Source organism: Emys orbicularis, chromosome 19 (genome assembly GCF_028017835.1).
Source record: "Emys orbicularis isolate rEmyOrb1 chromosome 19, rEmyOrb1.hap1, whole genome shotgun sequence".
Taxonomy (NCBI): domain Eukaryota; kingdom Metazoa; phylum Chordata; order Testudines; family Emydidae; genus Emys; species Emys orbicularis.
Genome location: NC_088701.1, coordinates 6,213,152 through 6,231,688, shown reverse-complemented (window position 1 = coordinate 6,231,688; position 18,537 = coordinate 6,213,152).

The window sequence follows — 18,537 nt, the reverse complement described above, 5'->3', positions numbered from 1 at the left end:
CTGGTGCCTAGAGCCGGCCCTGCCTGCCAACCAGGCCCCACTCTGGGGCAGCTGGGCCCCTCGCTGGTCATCCCCTGTCCCCCTCAGTCCCCAGCCCCCAGGGGCCGAGCTGGGTCACTATGGGGAGTGGGGCTGCCCCATGGGCTGCACAGCTGGCAAATCCCATAGCCCCCACCCCCGGGACACTGTTGCCGCCCTCCCAACCCGCCTCTCGCCTGCCCCCGGCAGGTCAACGCCGTGATCTTCGTGGTCACCGTCTGGAAGCTGTCGCTGAAATTCGCCGACATCAACCCTGACATGAGCCAGCTGAAGAAGCTCAGGTAGCGGGCGCGGCCCCCGGGGGCAGCAGAGACCCTGGCACTGCCCTGCTGCCCCCCGTCGGGGGAGGGAGAGCTGGGGGGGGATTAGAGTAATGAGATGTCATCCCCCCATGTGTGGGGGGAGAGGGCAACCGGGGGGAGGGGGCCACAGGTGAGTGACATTTTCCCCCACCCCCTACTGGCTGGGGGGCAGAGTCTGGGCAGGTGGGGCTGTGTGCAGGAGATGTCAGTCACATGTGGGGGCGGGCGGCTTCAGACTCAAGGGGCGGGGCCCTAGGAGAGAAGGGGAGGTGGGGCAAGTCCTCAAGGGGTGGGGCCCTGAGGAGGGAGGGGAGTTGGGCTGTGACTGAGGGGTGGGACCCCAGGGAGACAGGAGCTGAGACTGAGGGGCAGGGCCCCAAAGGGAGAGGGGCCGAGGCTGAGGGGCAGGGCCCCAAGCGGGGAGGGGAGGTGGTCCGTGGCTGAGGGGCGGGGCCATGTGACTGGTTCCCCCTCCCCCGCAGGGTGCTCACCATCACGGCCATCGCCCAGCTCTGCGTCCTGGGCACCACCTGGATCTTCGGCCTGTTCCAGTTCAACCAGCGCAGCCTGGTCGTCTCCTACATCTTCACCATCCTCAACAGCCTGCAGGGGCTCTTCATCTTCCTGCTGCACTGTCTGATCAACAAACAGGCCAGTCCACCCACAGCCCCTGCCCCACAGCACCCCCCGCAGCCCGTGCTCAACCCCCCTCCGGGCACCCCCACAGCCAGCGCTCAGCCCCTGCCCCACCAGCCAGCGCTCCTGCCCCACAGCGCCCCCCACTGGGAGCTCCCCCCAGTGCCCTCTGCTGGGAGGGGCTGGGGCTGGCGTAGCTGAGAGCTCCCCCCTGCCCGGCCAGTTCTGGGCCCTTGTCTCCCTACAGCTGAGGCCCCACCCCCGCGACCCCCCTGCGCCGTGGGGTGACCAGCCCTCTCCTCTCTCCTGCCAGGTGAGGGACGAGTACCGCAGGTGGCTGAGCTGCGGCGGCCTCAAGAGACCGGCCAAGTACTCCGACTTCTCCACCTCGACCGCCACGCGGGTAAGGGGGGGGCCAGGCCGGGCCGGGCTCCACAACAGCGTAGGAGCCTTCTGCCCTGCAGCCCTTCCCCCTCCCCCCACTCCCCTCCTGCTCCAGCCCCCACAGCCAAACCCCACCCAGCAAGTGCTCACTGCCTCCTGCCCGTGTTGGGGGGGGGGGGGGGTTAGAAGAGAAATGAGGCAGAGCTGGGCTGAAAAGGAATTAGAAACCAGAGAGAGGGGCTGGGAGCCCTGGGGTCTGTCCCCAGCTCTGGGAGGGGCTGAGAGCCAGGACCCTTCACCATGAGGCAGCCTGGGGCGAGGGGACAGTGGGGGGTCAAGTCCTGCTCTAACCCCCCCCCCCTTTCCCAGCAGGGGCTCTAGCCACCGCAGGATTCGGGGTTGTAGCTCTCTTGCGCTCAGCCCATTTCCGGACACCGCAGCTTTGCACATGAGAAAACCCGGCCCCCTGCCCCCGGCCTGGCCCTGCCCGTGAGCAGAGACCCACCACGCACCCGGACTCGCCGCATGCAGATGCTTCAACGGTTGCCCAGCGGAACCTGCCAGGCAGTGGGGGGCACCATTACACTGCCCAGCTGCCCCCACCCGCTGGGCACTCACCAGCCCCAGGCCTGCGCGCTGCCAGCATCGCCAGCAATAGCAACGCCAACAGGGCAGCCGCTCAGCTCCGACGCGATGTCCTCTGGCCACAGGGGGCGCCTTTCCCTTTGGTACGACCAGGTCCCCGGCCCCGCCTGCGGTACGATGCTGGGCCGGGCTGAGCGCGGGCAGTGGAGATGAATCCAGCCAGCAGTGATGAAACCCTCCCCCCCAGAGGACCCCGCCCCTCCCCCCAGGGACTGCAGCATCAGCCACCGCCCTTGGCTTCGATGCTGGTACGACACGGCCGGAGATGAAGGAGGCAAGCGGCCCCAGCCTGCGGCGGCCCCCAGGGCTCGGCTGTCTGTGTCTCACTGGGGACACTGGTTTTAAAAATGATCTTTTAAAACTTATTAAAATATTACGTTTTGTGGCTTTTTTTGTTCAAGTTGATTGCTTCCTTGTCCATTTCGGCCCCGGCTGCCTCAGACTGTGGACAGCCCATTCCCATCCCCTGTGCGCCCAGGAGGGATAGAAACCAGCTAACCCCCCCTCACCCCATCTTTAACAATGTGTTTCTCCTCCTCCTCCTCCTGCCAGGAGCCCTCCATCCATCCCACCTCACCACCCCCAGCCTGGGCCGTGGGGCCAGCCCGGCTGAACCTGTGAGTCTCAGAGAGGAGTTTGTGATCAGCCAGAGCGGGACAGGAACGGGGTCAGATCACACAGCTGGGGCTAGAGCCCCCGTCCTTGAGTAGCAGCATGGCCCAACCCGCCCGCCCCCCCAGCACCCGCACTAAAGAGCAACTCTGTTGCTTTGCACCAGCTGTCGATCCTTTATCCGTCCGTGGCCTGTGCCACAAGAGGGCAACGCACACAACTGCACACACATACTCAGACGTGCATGCGCAGAACACAGGAGACCCTGCACACATATGTAAACATGTATGAATGTGGGAACACGCATGCACATGCCAACAGGGGAACACAGATGCACCCACTGGAACACACACACCCATGCGTGCCCATGCACACACATAGGAACATGCATGCAAACATGCCCGCATACGTGGGACCACATATATGTACCCATGCGCACACACTCTCTGTTTGCATCACCCAGTGCAGCTCTCCCTCGACTCTCAGAGCACTGGCCTGGATTTAGCCCTAGCTCCGGATCTGGGTTTACCCTAGGCCCGGGGAAGCTGGGCAGCAAAGATGGGCCAAGGGTGGCACCAGGTGGTTCAGACGGGAGTGGGCGTGGGACAAATTTCAGAGCAGGTGCAAACACTCCGGAACCGCCCCCTACCCCTGGCTCAGAGGACCCAGCGCTGGCTGGCTGCCATCAGGAACTGAGGACATCCCCAGCACTGGCCTCGGGGCAGGTAGGGGATGGCAAAGGCAGGAACATCTCCCCTCTTCCCCCAGGCCTGCATCCCTGTCTCTCTGCTGCCCCCGGCTGGCAGGAATTGGGCAGTGCACTAGGCAGGTTGGATGGGAGCCCCTCTGGGGCAGCGCAGGGGGCAGGCAGGGCTGAGAGCAGGGAAAGGCCTAGGGCTGCCAAGGGCATGAGGAGGAGCCCAGAGGGTCCCCGCAGCTGGAGTTCACAGGTTCAGGCGGAAAAGTCCCACGTCCCACTCCAGCTCGTCCTACCAGGCTCCGCCCCGGCTCGATAACGACCTTCTGTGCTGGCAGAGGAACCCCGGCTCGGATCCCGGCTGGAGACCCGCGTGTGCGTGTGTGTGTGTGACACACATTGGGGTCAATGGACACACCGGCCATGCTAATTCAGGAGGGATGTGGGCGGGTGCTGGGAGAGACACCCCCAGCGTGGGGCCTGGTCCTGCCTCCCCCGGGCTGTAATGGTTCTTCTTCGAGATGTGTTGCTCCTATCAATTCCAGTTAGGTGTGTGCACGCGCCACGTGCACGGATGTTGGAAACTTTTCCCTAGCAGCTACCCGTCGGGCCAGCTGGGGAGCCCCCTGGAGTGGCGCTGATATGGCGTTCTATATAAGACCCTGCCGGCCCAACCCCGCTTCAGTTCCTTGTTACCGCCCGTGACGGTTGTTGGAACAGTGGTCTCTTGTTATCAAGTGCTCCGCTAATCCCTGGCTTTCTCTTATCTTTGTAGTTACCGTTGTTAGTTAATCGTTGATAGTTATCTTAGTGTTAAGTGTAGTTTAGTAGTTGGGGGCAGTTGCGCCCTTCACCGACTGCCCTGCAGGGCTCTGGGGCTGTCCAAGGGCTTCAAACCCTGCAGCTCTTGTAACCAGCCCATGCCCACGGGGGACCCCCACGACTCCTGCCTTAGGTGTCTGGGGGAGGCCCATCAGGCTGACAAGTGTAAGATCTGCAAAGCATTCAAGCCCCCAACAAGAAAAGAGGGAAATCCGCCTCAAGCAACTCCTCATGGAGTCCGCACTGCGGCCCTCCCAAGACGCGGGACCAAGCGCCTCGGTGCGCAGTGCTCCCCCAATGGTACCGGCCATGGCACCGCAAAAGATCCCGCGCCCGCCTCGGGACCGACGATCTCCCGGGCCCCAAAGACGCCCACCCCGACACCGCTCCCACTCCCCGGTCGCTCAAAAAAAGCCTTGGGAGGACCCGCCATTAGGCCCGAAGCGGTCGCCGCAGCCCCAACCAAGCAAACTTTGGACCAGGCCTCTAAACCTGACAAAGCAGCTAGGCCCGGGTCTGCCCCTCCCAGTCTGTCAAGATGCACTCGCCGTTTTCCTATGGCTCAATGGGAAGCTCGGAAACTCCTGCAGCTCTTGCCCCTTCTGCGTTTTCCAACTCTGCTTTTATATCCTCCTCTGAAGACATGCAGAAGTCAGGTGCCTCGTGGGAGCTGCTGTCTGAACCCGGTTGGGTCAAGATGAGGGTGGGGAGGATTTTGGGGGGGGCAATTTGACAATTGAACCATTTTCCCCTCCAAATCAGTCGGATCATCTTTGAGCAAAAGAACAACAGAAACCCAAACGGCACTTTTTTTTTCTTTCTTTCAAAGGACAAAACAACAAAAAACAAAAATTTCTCCCTTTTAAGAACAGCCGTACTGGGTCAGACCAAAGGTCCATCTAGCCCAGTATCTGTCTACCGACAGTGGCCAATGCCAGGTGCCCCAGAGGGAGTGGACCTAACAGGCAATGATCAAGTGATCTCTCTCCTGCCATCCATCTCCATCCTCTGACAAACAGAGGCTAGGGACACCATTCCTTACCCATCCTGGCTAATAGCCATTAATGGACGTAACCACCATGAATTTATCCAGTTCTCTTTTAAACGCTGTTATAGTCCTAGCCTTCACAACCTCCTCAGGCAAGGAGTTCCACAAGTTGACTGTGCGCTGCGTGAAGAAGAACTTCCTTGTATTTGTTTTAAACCTGCTGCCTATTAATTTCATTTGGTGACCCCTAGTTCTTGTATTATGGGAATAAGTAAATAACTTTTCCTTATCCACTTTCTCCACATCACTCATGATTTTATATACCTCTATCATGTCCCCCCTTAGTCTCCTCTTTTCCAAGCTGAAAAGTCCTAGCCCCTTTAATCTCTCCTCATATGGGACCCGTTCCCAGGGCCGGCTCTGGCTTTTTTGCCGCCCCAGGCAAAAAAGCCTCCGGCCGCCCCCCCACCCCGCGGGGGGGGGGCGGAGCCGGGGGGGGCGGCAAAAAAGCCTCCGGACGGGGGGGCGGAGCGGGGGGGGGGAGGGCGGCCGGAGCCCCGGGGCGAGGGTGACGAGCCCCGGCGGGGGCTCCGCTCTCCCCCCGGGGGCAAGGCGCGGGGGGGGCGGCCGGAGCCCTGGGAGGAGGGCGGCGAGCCCCGGCGGGGGCTCGGCTCTCCCCCCCGGCGGCCAGAGCCCCGGGGCGAGGGTGGCAAGAGGGCGGGGAGCCCCGTTGGGGGCTCGGTTCTCCCCCCCGGCGGCCAGAGCGCCGGGGGCAGGGCGGTGAGCCCCGGCGGGGGCTCGGCTCTCCCCCCCCCCGGCGGCCAGAGCGCCGGGGGCAGGGCGGCGAGAGGGCGGGGAGCCCCGTTGGGGGCTCGGCTCTCCCCCCCGGCGGCCAGAGCGCCGGGGGCAGGGCGGCGAGCCCCGGCGGGGGCTCGGCTCTCCCCCCCCGGCGGCCAGAGCGCCGGGGGCAGGGCGGCGAGCCCCGTTGGGGGCTCGGCTCTCCCCCCGGCGGCCAGAGCGCCGGGGGCAGGGCGGCGAGCCCCGGCGGGGGCTCGGCTCTCCCCCCGGCGGCCGGGGGGAGGGCGCGGGGGCGGCCAGAGCGCCGGGGGCAGGGCGGCGAGCCCCGTTGGGGGCTCGGCTCTCCCCCCGGCGGCCAGAGCGCCGGGGGCAGGGCGGCGAGCCCCGGCGGGGGCTCGGCTCTCCCCCCGGCGGCCGGGGGGAGGGCGCGGGGGCGGCCAGAGCGCCGGGGGGAGGGCGGCGAGCCCGGCTGTGGCCCCGCTCTCCCCGGCGGCCCGAGCGCCGCGCCGCCCCCCTCCAGGTGCCGCCCCAAGCACCAGCTTGGTTGCCTGGTGCCTGGAGCCGGCCCTGCCCGTTCCAAACCCCTAATCATTTTAGTTGCCCTTCTCTGAACCTTTTCTAGTGCCAGTATATCTTTTTTGAGATGAGGAGACCACATCTGTACGCAGTATTCGAGATGTGGGCGTACCATCGATTTATATAAGGGCAATAATATATTCTCAGTCTTATTCTCTATCCCCCTTTTAATGATCCCTAACATCCTGTTTGCTTTTTTGACCGCCTCTGCACACTGCGTGGACATCTTCAGAGAACTATCCACGATGACTCCAAGATCTTTTTCCTGATTAGTTGTAGCTAAATTAGCCCCCATCATATTGTATGTATAGTTGGGGTTATTTTTTCCAATGTGCATTACTTTACATTTATCCACATTAAATTTCATTTGCCATTTTGTTGCCCAATCACTTAGTTTTGTGAGATCTTTTTGAAGTTCATCACAGTCTGCTTTGGTCTTAACTATCTTGAGCAGTTTAGTATCATCTGCAAACATTGCCACCTCACTGTTTACCCCTTTCTCCAGATCATTTATAAATAAGTTGAATAGGATTGGTCCGAGGACTGAACCTTGGGGAACACCACTAGTTACCCCTCTCCATTCTGAGAATTTACCATTAATTCCTACCCTTTGTTCCCGGTCTTTTAACCAGTTCTCAATCCATTAAAGGACCTTCCCTTTTATCCCATGACAGCTTAATTTATGTAAGAGCCTTTGGTGAGGGACCTTGTCAAAGGCTTTCTGGAAATCTAAGTACACTATGTCCACTGGATCCCCCTTGTCCACATGTTTGTTGACCCCTTCAAAGAACTCTAATAGATTAGTAAGACACGATTTCCCTTTACAGAAACCATGTTGACTATTGCTCAACAGTTTATGTTTTTCTATGTGTCTGACAATTTTATTCTTAACTATTGTTTCGACTAATTTGCCTGGTACCGATGTTAGACTTACCGGTCTGTAATTGCCGGGATCACCTCTAGAGCCCTTTTTAAATATTGGCGTTACATTAGCTAACTTCCAGTCATTGGGTACAGAAGCCAATTTAAAGGACAGGTTACAAACCTTAGTTAATAGTTCCGCAACTTCACATTTGAGTTCTTTCAGAACTCTTGGGTGAATGCCATCTGGTCCCGGTGACTTGTTAATGTTAAGTTTATCAATTAATTCCAAAACCTCCTCTAGTGACACTTCAATCTGTGACAGTTCCTCAGATTTGTCACCTACAAAAGCCGGCTCAGGTTTGGGAATCTCCCTAACATCCTCAGCCGTGAAGACTGAAGCAAAGAATCCGTTTCGTTTCTCCGCAATGACTTTATGGTCTTTAAGCGCTCCTTTTGTATCTCGATCATCAAGGGGCCCCACTGGTTGTTTAGCAGGCTTCCTGCTTCTGATGTACTTAAAACACATTTTTTTATTACCTTTGGAGTTTTTGGCTAGCCGTTCTTCAAACTCCTCTTTGGCTTTTCTTATTACATTCTTGCACTTAATTTGGCAGCGTTTATGCTCCTTTCTATTTGCCTCACTAGGATTTGACTTCCACTTTTCAAAGGAAGTCTTTTTATCTCTCACTGCTTCTTTTACATGGTTGTTAAGCCACGGTGGCTCTTTTTTAGTTCTTTTACTGTGTTTCTTAATTTGGGGTATACATTGAAGTTGGGCCTCTATTATGGTGTCTTTAAAAAGTGTCCATGCAGCTTGCAGGGATTTCACTTTAGTCACTGTACCTTTTAACTTCTGTTTAACTAACCCCCACATTTTTGCATAGTTCCCCCTTTTTGAAATTAAATGCCACAGTGTTGGGCTGTTGAGATGTTCTTCCCACCACAGGGATGTTGAATGCTGTTGTATTATGGTCACTATTTCCAAGCGGCCCTGTTATAGTTACCTCTTGGACCAGCTCCTGTGCTCCACTCAGACTAAATCTAGAGTCGCCTCTCCCCTTGTGGGTTCCCATACCAGCTGCTCCATGAAGCAGTCATTTAAAGTATCGAGAAATTTTATCTCTGCATTTCGTCCTGAAGTGAAATGTTCCCAGTCAATATGGGGATAATTGAAATCCCCCACTATTATTGGGTTCTTAATTTTGATAGCCTCTCTAATTTCCCTTAGCATTTCATCATCACTATCACTGTCCTGGTCAGGTGGTCTATAATAGATCCCTAATGTTATATTCTTATTAGAGCATGAAATTTCTATCCATAGAGATTCTATGGAACATGTGGATTCACTTAAGATTTTTATTTCATTTGATTCTACATTTTCTTTCACATATAGTGCCACTCCCCGCCCCTGCACGACCTGTTCTGTCCTTTCAATATATTTTGTACCCCAGAATGATAGTGTCCCATTGATTGTCCTCAGTCCACTAGGTTTCTGTGATGACTATTATATCACGAGGCACTCTGGTTCACCCATCTTATTATTTAGACTTCTAGCATTTGTGTACAAGCACTTTAAAAACTTGTCACTGTTTATTTGTCTGCCCTTTTCTGATGTATCAGATTCTTTATGTGAATGTTTCTCATCTGATCTGGCCCCTACTTTATCCTCTTCCATCCTCTGCTCCTGACTAGAACCTGGAGATTCTCTATCATTAGACTCTCCCCTAAGAGAAGTCTCTGTCCGATCCACATGCCCCTCTGCAGCACTCGGCTTTCCCCCATCTCCTAGTTTAAAAACTGCTCTACAACCTTTTTAATGTTTAGTGCCAGCAGTCTGGTTCCACTTTGGTTTAGGTGGAGCCCACCTCTCCTGTATAGGCTCCCCCCATCCCAAAAGTTTCCCCAGTTCCTAATGAATGTAAACCCCTCCTCTCTACACCATCGTCTCATCCATGCATTGAGACTCTGAAGCTCTGCCTGCCTACCTGGCCCTGTGCGTGGAACTGGGAGCATTTCTGAGAATGCCACCATAGAGGTCCTGGATTTCAGTCTCTTCCCTAGCAGCCTAAATTTGGCCTCCAGGACATCTCTCCTACCCTTCCCTATGTCATTGGTACCTACATGTACCACGACCACCGGCTCCTCCCCAGCACTAAACATAAGTGCTTTTCGAGCACAACTCTGAATTCTCTCACCCTCTTCTTCCCGAGAGAGACCATGGGAGCCAATATCACATGAATACGTCATTTCACCAGGGGGGGCTTAGGGTGGGGGTGGAGGGTTAATTCGGGGCAGGCGGGCGGGGATACAGATTGAAATGCTGTAAATATGAAATTTCAAACAAACAACAAAAAGGGGAATTGAGGAATCCCTTGAAAAATGAAACAGGGATTTAAAAAAAAAATACAAGCAATCAACCACAGTCCCAGGGAACAGTTTGTGTCCTGGAATTAAAATATATATCTATAGATATATACTGACCTCTGCTCCAGCCCCATTGACTGTTGGGGGGAGGCAGGTGAAGGGAACAAGGAGACCCCCTCCCCTTTTGACGAAGACTGGAGAAGGGATCGCAAAAACTAAGAGCAGATTTTTACAATCAAAATTTTAAAAAAGAAAAAAATAACTGGTTTTGGCACAATTTTTATGTAATATATACATATAATGCGTCATTTCTGTGACTTTCTCAACATTCCCTTTTCCTGCTGGATAAGGTACTTTTTTCATACATCTTGACATGGATCGGTCATTTTCTCACTCACTGCCACTGTGGAATTGTGGGTAAAAAAAAAAATTACTGTAAGACCCAAAGATGCTGTAAGTATAGGTTAGGAAAATTGTTTAGGGTTTATTTTGCTTTTTTTCTGGCTGGGGCTGTTGGGTGTCAGGTGTTTTTAAGTCTATGGTTATTTACTTGCATCCCTCTGGGCTGGAAGGCATTTGACGGGGTTGAGTTGAAGGGGCAGGTGGGCGTGTGGTTCAGATTCATGAAGTGTGGAAGGGTTTCACTTTCTGGTTCCTTTTCTCCCAGCCTGTGGAACTACTGGAGAGCGTGTGAGAGATCACGGGGGGTTTTTAGAATGATCCTGGGCTTCAACGGCTGGGATGTAGTGACTTAAACATTGGCTAGAAGGGTGGAGACATAAGGGGCAGGATCCCTAGCTGGTATGAATGGATGTTGCTCCATTGGCATCCATGTAGCTATACTTATTGACACCCCGCTGGGGATGGGGCCCAAGGAGTTTGGGAATGTCAAGCTCCCACTCCCAGTGGCCAGCAAACACCTTGGGTAAACAGTAGGGTGTAGGTGACAAATGGGTGATATTTACAGTGCTGCCCTTGCCAGTGGTCTCTGGCCAGACACAAGGCCAGCAAAGGGCTGGATAGGCCCTGAGAAGCTTTTTCCAGCTCTAGGTCTTGGTGGGGGTAGATGGACCCCCCACTAATGTCATTCCCCTGCCCCCATGCAGAGCAACCAGCCCTCGACCACCAGGGCCATCGCTGAGAGCTGAGTGCCCGTGAAACTCAGGGTTTCAGGGCAGCCACTGACCCACCTCGCCGGAGCAAAACCCACAGGCAGGATGGCTGGCAGCTCCCCGCTCCAGCCAAGTGGCCAATAGGACAGCTGAGGCATGCAGGGAAACTGACCTGCAAAGCCTCCTGGGATACTGAGGGCTGCTTCAGTGGCTCCGTTGGAGCTGTATGCCAGGCCACGGGACACCCCCCCCCCCCAAGTTCTCCCCTGAACACCGCGGCTTGCACCAGAGTCAATGCAGCGTCCAAGTCTGTTACTCTAGGATATTTGAGTGTTTTATTCAAGAACCGATGACTTACCCCGCTCATTCCCCCCTCAGCCTCCTCCTTTAGTCCAATGCCCAGCCAGGGCCCTGGGCTCAGCAGAGCCTGAGCCGAGAGGGTGGCATGGGGGTGTCAGCTGCACACAATCCCTTTTGCACCTCTGGGATAACACAGCACAGCTTCTCCTGCCATCCTGGCCTTGGCATGGGAACAGCTCCAGCTCCCATTGCACTGAGGGGAGCCATTCCCAGCCACCCCCCAATGGGAACTGCCCATCAATCCTCTGATGGGAGCTGGTCTGGGCTCTGGTCTCCAACCCTCGCCTGTACAGTCAGGGCCGTCATGCCCTTGTAGGACATTCCCGCCTCCCAGTCTGCTCCGGGAGCCTGCATTTCACCCTCCCCGTCACAAGTGCAATAAGTTCGTTAGCTGAGCCGGGCTCAGCCCTGATGGACGGTGGGTTTTTCAGGACGTTTAAGCAGCAGGTTTGTTTTCTTGCTGGGTGTTGCATTTGGAGGGTCTTTGAAAGCTGAAGATGGGGGCGATTGGAGCTGCGTTCCTTTTGCGCCTATGAAATCTTTGCAGGGTTATTTGGGGTTGGGACGGCTGCCTCGTGACGCCTCCCAGGGAACAGCCGTCCAACCGGGGCTGGATTTGGTTGCATGGGCTGTTGCTCTTCTGTGGCTTAGCGCCCAGATCGCAGGGGGGTGCAGTCGTGTCTCGGGGGGGTGGTTCCTGGGGTATCGCAGGGGGGTGCAGTTGTGTCTCGGAGGGGCGGTTCCTGGGGTATCACAGAGGGGCGCAGTCGTGTCTCGGGGGGGTTACTGGGGTACAACAGGGGGGTATAGTCGTGTCTCGGGGAGGGGGGTTCCTGGGGTATTGCAGGGGGTGCAGTCGTGTCTCGGGAGGTTCCTGGGGTATCACAGGGGAATGCAGTTGTGTCTCGGTGGGTTACTGGGGTGCAACAGGGGGGTACAGTCATGTTTTTTACCAGAGTGGCTCTAACGTGGCTTCCTATCCAGGCCCTTGAGCTGATCTGGCACCGGTGCCCCTCCCCCATTTTCTTTAGGTTTTGCTGACGCCTGCGGGACCCTTGTCACTTGGCTGCTCTTGGGGGTTGGCTGCAGCTCCCCATCTCTGGGCGGGGCCTTAGCAGGGACCCTCCTTTCAATGCAATTCCCTGGCTCAGTGCATTTGACCGCGTCGCCCCCTAGTGGCTGGCAGCAGCTCTAACAGCCTCCTGCTGACCCTCAGTAGCATGTATCTACTCCTGGGGTTTGGGGGGGCTCTGGGGTGAAGGTCTCTGGGTCTAATCCCAGTGGTGACAGCAGCGTGGTCTGGGCTTGGACCCATCAGGCCCCCCCCCCCCCGCCGCAGCTGACTGACGATCCAGCTCTGATCTGAGGGAGGGCAAGGGGGTGTCTGTCACTGGGGGGTCAGGGAGACCCTGCCTGTGCTCCGATGTATCGAATGTTTCTCGCTCTCTTTGTACATGGCTCTTTTCATTTATCTGGGGGGGGGATTAGCCCTTCTGAGAGTGGGATCGGGGGTGGGGATACAGGTATCGGGGGGTTGATTTGTGGGGGTGACCTCCCTTTAATCCCCTCCTCCCATCTCCCCCATTGGCCCCCACGCCCGCCAGCCTCTTATTTCATGGGTGGTAGCTCCTGGTAGGATACTCACCATCGGGGCAATCGCTCACCCCAGTTCGGGGGGCTCCCCCCTCTTGCTCTCCCCTCTCTTGCTCCCCCTCTCTTGCTGGTAAACTGGCCCCCAGCCATGGGGAGCCCTGCTCTCCTGCTCAGCCTGCCCCCCGTCTCTTTGGGACTCGTGTTACACTGAGGGCCTGGGCAAACTCCCAGCTCCAGCGCCTTTAAAGTCGCGGAAGGGCCCTTCCCTCATCCCCCAACCCATCCTGGCTGCCCCCCTCTGACCCAGGCCCCAAACCCCTTCCCAGCCCCCAGCTGCAATTGAAGCCAGAGAGCCACAAAATCCTGCTGCCATCCGCACCGCTGAATGAGCCCCCCACCCCGGCCCAGGGCCGGCTCTGGCTTTTTTGCCGCCCCAGGCAAAAAAGCCTCCGGCCGCCCCCCCACCCCGCGGGGGGGGGCGGAGCCTGGGGGGGGCGGCAAAAAAGCCTCCGGACGGGGGGGCGGAGCGGGGGGGGGAGGGCGGCCGGAGCCCCGGGGCGAGGGTGACCCCTCCCCCCGGGGGCAAGGCGCGGGGGGGGCGGCCGGAGCCCTGGGAGGAGGGCGGCGAGCCCCGGCGGGGGCTCGGCTCTCCCCCCCGGCGGCCAGAGCCCCGGGGCGAGGGTGGCGAGAGGGCGGGGAGCCCCGTTGGGGGCTCGGTTCTCCCCCCCGGCGGCCAGAGCGCCGGGGGCAGGGCGGTGAGCCCCGGTGGGGGCTCGGCTCTCCCCCCCCCCCGGCGGCCAGAGCGCCGGGGGCAGGGCGGCGAGAGGGCGGGGAGCCCCGTTGGGGGCTCGGCTCTCCCCCCGGCGGCCAGAGCGCCGGGGGCAGGGCGGCGAGCCCGGCTGTGGCCCCGCTCTCCCCGGCGGCCCGAGCGCCGCGCCGCCCCCCTCCAGGTGCCGCCCCAAGCACCAGCTTGGTTGCCTGGTGCCTGGAGCCGGCCCTGCCCCGGCCATCCATGATCCCCACCCAGGTCAGTCCACCCCCTCAAACGCCTTTATTGATTGGGAAGGTGGAGCTTCAAGCTCTCCAATCAGCTTCCAACTCCAGCTCCACTCACCAATGAGAAGCCTGTGCCTCCCCCTTTCCATGCGAGATCTCCTCTGTGATTGGCTAGCTGTTAGCCAATGGCTAGGAAGATGTGCTTATTTGGTGACTCCATTTCCCTTGGGGTCATGGGCCAAGTTGGGATGGAGCAGCTGCAGCCCCACAGAGTCCATAGCCCCATGAGGGGGATTAGAACCCACGACCTACTGAGCCCAAAGCCACCTGTGCAAATTCTACACCCAGCCAGTAGGGGGCGGTGGTGCAGGCACCACCATATTGCAGCAGGGGATGGGGGAGATGCTGCTGCCCCTCTGCTGCCCATTGCCTGGGGACAAGGTGTCTCTGAGCCCTTCCCTCGCCAGGAGATGGCACAAGGGGGGGAACCCCTTAGTCACACTACATGGCCAGCCACCCATGGGGACCCACCTGGGGCCCTTCAGGCACCCAACCCTCTCCCCCTCCTTGAACTGAGGGTGCAGCTCTCCCAGCTGGGAGCTAGTAGAAGTTTGTTGTCCTCATTAGCGGGTGCTTCCTCTGCCAGGCCCTGTGGGTTTAGCTCCCCCGTTTCCCATCACACCCCTCGTTGGCCCAATCCCACCACGTGTGACCAGGGTAGGTGCCTGCAGAATAGCGCCGCCCTCCTGCCTGCTGGATCTTGGGACGGGCCTTCCATGGCAGCCACAGCTGGGGAGGAACCTGTCCAGATTTTCTGGTACCCTCAGTGCCACCTGGTGGTGACTAGAGAAACTCAAATACCAAATAACAAGAGCATCAGATCTACAGCAACCCAACTGAGATCGGGGCCCCCGTTGTGCCGGGCGCTGCACAGACCTACAAGACACACACACACACACACACACCCCGCACACACACACACCTCAAAGACCTGACTCTCTAGATAGCCAAGAGTTGGGGAAGGGAAACTGAGGCACAGAGCGGGGTGGTGACTTGCCCAAGGTCACCCAGTAGGGCAAAGCTGGAAACAGAACCCAGCCTAGTGCCTCATCCAAACTGCCCAGTCCCGGTTCCCATCGCCAACCCGCCTGGAGCCGCAGTGCATCCTGGCTGGCTGAAAAAGCCAGAAGAGTCCCTGTGCCTTTAGACGTGACCTCGCCTCCCGCCCCCCGCGTCACCCCAAACCATGGGCCAGTGAGATCCTCAGGGCTGCACACGACGGGCAACTATTTCCTGTGGGGAACTCAGCTTCCTTTGTGCGCTGGGGCCTGTACTAACCTCGCTGCGCGGCGGTGGTTCCAATCTGTCTCCTCCCCTGTCTGCGCTTTTCGTTCCTTCTTTTCTTTGGTTCTTTCCTGCTCTCTCTGTCTCTCACTTGGAATTCCGTTGCTCCTTCCTTCCTCTATTCAATATGCCAAACCAATTTTGGGTCGAGTGCATTAAACAGAACAAAAGACAAAAAGAATTATAACAATAACGACGATGCAGATCATTAAAAAAAAAAAAAGAACAAACCCCCCACCCCCCAAAATGGCAACTATTGTTGAGTTACAAACGAGAAATTCAAACAATAAAGGAAACGAGTTCTTGGAACCAAGGGGCCGAGCGCTGGGTGGTTTTGTTCGGGCGGGCGCGGCAGGCAGGGCGAGGGGTCGAATGGCGCGGCGGGCAGGGCGATAAATGCCTGGGGACAGGGATGGTGCCGGGGAAGGTGCCAGGGAGTGGGGGGTGATGCCAGGGGCCGGGGAAGGGATGCTTGATGAGGGTGGGGTGATGCCGGGGGCACAAGGGTGCGTGATCGGCTGTTTAGGGTTATTCCTCCACCATCCCATTCTCTGTTCATTAGCCCCTTCTGTGTCAGCCCAGCATCTAGGGAGCCCCCTAGTGGTGGCCCCAGGACACTGCTGAGCCAGAGAACAGCTAGGTTGGGTCAGGGTCCATCAGCCTCCAAGACAGAATCAGCCTTTATGGTCACCACCGGGGAGGCCTGGCTATTTCCACCACCAGGGGGCGCTGTGCACACCCACACCTCAGTCTCACCCACCCAGACAGACAGCTGCGGGGGGATGGGGAGCTCCAGACACAGTGTGGCCCCATCACTGTGGATGCAAACGAACGTGGCCCCCAGGGGTCAGCGCCCGGCATTGCCTCAGCCTGGTTCTAGTTTCCAGAGGCCCATTGGGAGCTGGCTGCCTGGAGCTGAGACCCCCTCAAACTCGTTTCATACCAGGCCCAGGCCCCATTCCCTGCCCTGGGGCTGGATCAGAGCCAGCGCCCCCTAGAGTGGCAGGGCCCTGTGTCCTATTCCCGCCCCTGAGCCAGGCTGAATTTGATAACAGTGATTAGATTGGGGATGGGGGGAGGGGAGGCTGGGAGTCAGGACTCCTGGGTTCTATCCCCAGCTCCGGGGAGGGGGAGATGAGACTGCGCCAAGCCCCCTGCAGACAGCAGCTCACTTGCACCAGAATCAGGCCTGGCTTGGAACTGGGAGACTCCCAGGGAATTGGGGGAGTTGGGGGTGTAGAGACTGCTGGGGGGGGAGGCTGTGTGTGAAAGGCCCTGGGGGTCTCCATCCTGCCTTTCCTCTGCCGGCCAGGAGATGGCAGCAAACCCCGGCAAGCAGGACCGGCCCTGCCAGGGTGAGCCAGGAAGGGAGGGATGGATCAGATACACCCCCAGCCCTGGGCACGGCCAAGCTAGCAGCCCCCCATGCTGCTCCCATCTCCCCGTCTCCTGAGGCACCCGCGGGGGCAGCGGGCAGGAGCCGGGGTCCAGGGTGGGGAACTGGCCTGGCAGGATGAATGGGGAGAGGATGGCAGGTCCGTATGTGCCGCGTCCTTCTGTCCTTCGGGGGTCTATCCCCACTCTAACCACTAGACCTCCCTCCCCCCAGCCTCCCCTCCATCCAGTGTGTCCCTGCCCCCAGCCAGCGGGACCTGAGCAAACTCCCCAGAGCAGAGCAGAGCATGGCCCAGCGTGGGGGTGTGGGGCTCAGCCCCCTGCTCGGCTTGGCTGCTGCACGGCTGCCTTGGGGGCAGAGATTATCCCCATGCTAACTTGGCACCAAACTGGGGGGGCAACTCGTTCAAACCATGGGCTGGGACTCAGGAGCTCTGGGGTCAGTTCTTGGCTCTGCCACTGACTTCCCTGAGTGACCTGGGTCAGTCCCTCTGCACTGCAGGTTATCGTCCCTGGTTCGATGGGGAGCTCTTTGGGCAGGGACTGTGTGTCTGTGTCTGTGCAGAACCTGGCACAACGGGGGGCCCTGATCTCCGTCGGGGTCTGCGCAGCGCCCAGCACAATGGGGCCCTGATCTCAGTTCTCATCTGCCCCCTGTCTGTGTGATCAATTCTATTGCCCTCTAGTGACCCGGACCGCTGTGTGGTTAAGAGACCTACTGCTGCAAGCTGCTGAGGGAGCGCTCCCTTAGCTCAGCTGGGTTGGGACCCGTCTCAGTCCCCCCTTGTGGTCTCTGACTGGAGCTGTTATTTGTTTTCTTCATTTCCACGCTGCTTTGTGTTGTTGCCGCATGGCTGTTCCCCTGCACCCCGCCCCAGAGGTGGCTGCATCTCAGCGCCGGGCGAGGGATCCCTGTATAAACAGCCCCCGCGCCCCACCCCAGAGGTGGCTGCATCTCAGCGCCGGGCGAGGGATCCCTGTATAAACAGCCCCCGCGCCCCACCACAGAGGCGGCTGCATGTCAGTGAGCTGAGAACTCATCCCTCTATAAACAGCCTGAAGTGGCCCCTAGGTGCCGCGGCAGCGCCGGAGAGTTCTGAATGTCCCGGCGAAGAGCTGACCCCAGGACAGCCCAGGCTGGGAGCAGCAGCTGGGGCCCATTGCCCGTCGCAGCCCCACAGCCTGTGACAGGCCAGCGCTTCCGGTCCATGGGCCAGGCCCCCGGCTGGGGTAACTCTGTGTCACCCCCCTGCAGCTCACAGCGCTCTGTCCAGAACTTCGCTGGGGCCCTGCTGCATGGACCCTGATGGAGAGACAGCTGATTTCCACCAGCTGGGGACCTGGCCCGCTGTCTGCCCCCACCCCCACAGCCCGAGCACTGAACTTTGCTCCAAGATTGGCCACAATAAAAACAGCTGGCTCCTTGGATGGAAAAACGACTCCCGCCGCCCCCCGCAGCCCATGGTCCCTGCATCTCTACAGCGAATTGCACAATATTTACTGGCGGGGGGGGGGGGGGGGCAGGGCCAACTAGCCATGACATCGCAGTGGGGGAGCAGCAGAGCGTCCCTGACAGCTGTATGCCTGCTGCACTCCACCCCCTGAGCTAAAGGAGTCGCTCCCTCAGCCAGCAGCTTGAGTTGGCTGTTAGCCTCCATAGGGAGCAGGCACTGTGCACCCCCGTGTTACCTCAGCTCTGTGACCCCCGTTGGTCTCCAGCCATTGTGGTGCAGAGCTATCCCCAGCATTTGTGGCTCTCAGGGATCTCCCCACCTTAATCTGGACCCTGTTCCCCAGATCAGGACCCAGGTCTCCACCCACCTCCCAGGAATCACCCCACTGCTCGCTCGGGGGGCAGCCCCCCAAATTCCCCAGCAGGGAGCGGGGCCGGGGTCAGGTCCAGAGCGGAGGATGCTGGGGAATGCCCTCTGGCCAGACACAGAATGGGAACAGTTGGGGAAAGCCCCATCCCAGAGCCCAGGCCAGCTCGTCAGCCTGCACCCTGCCCCA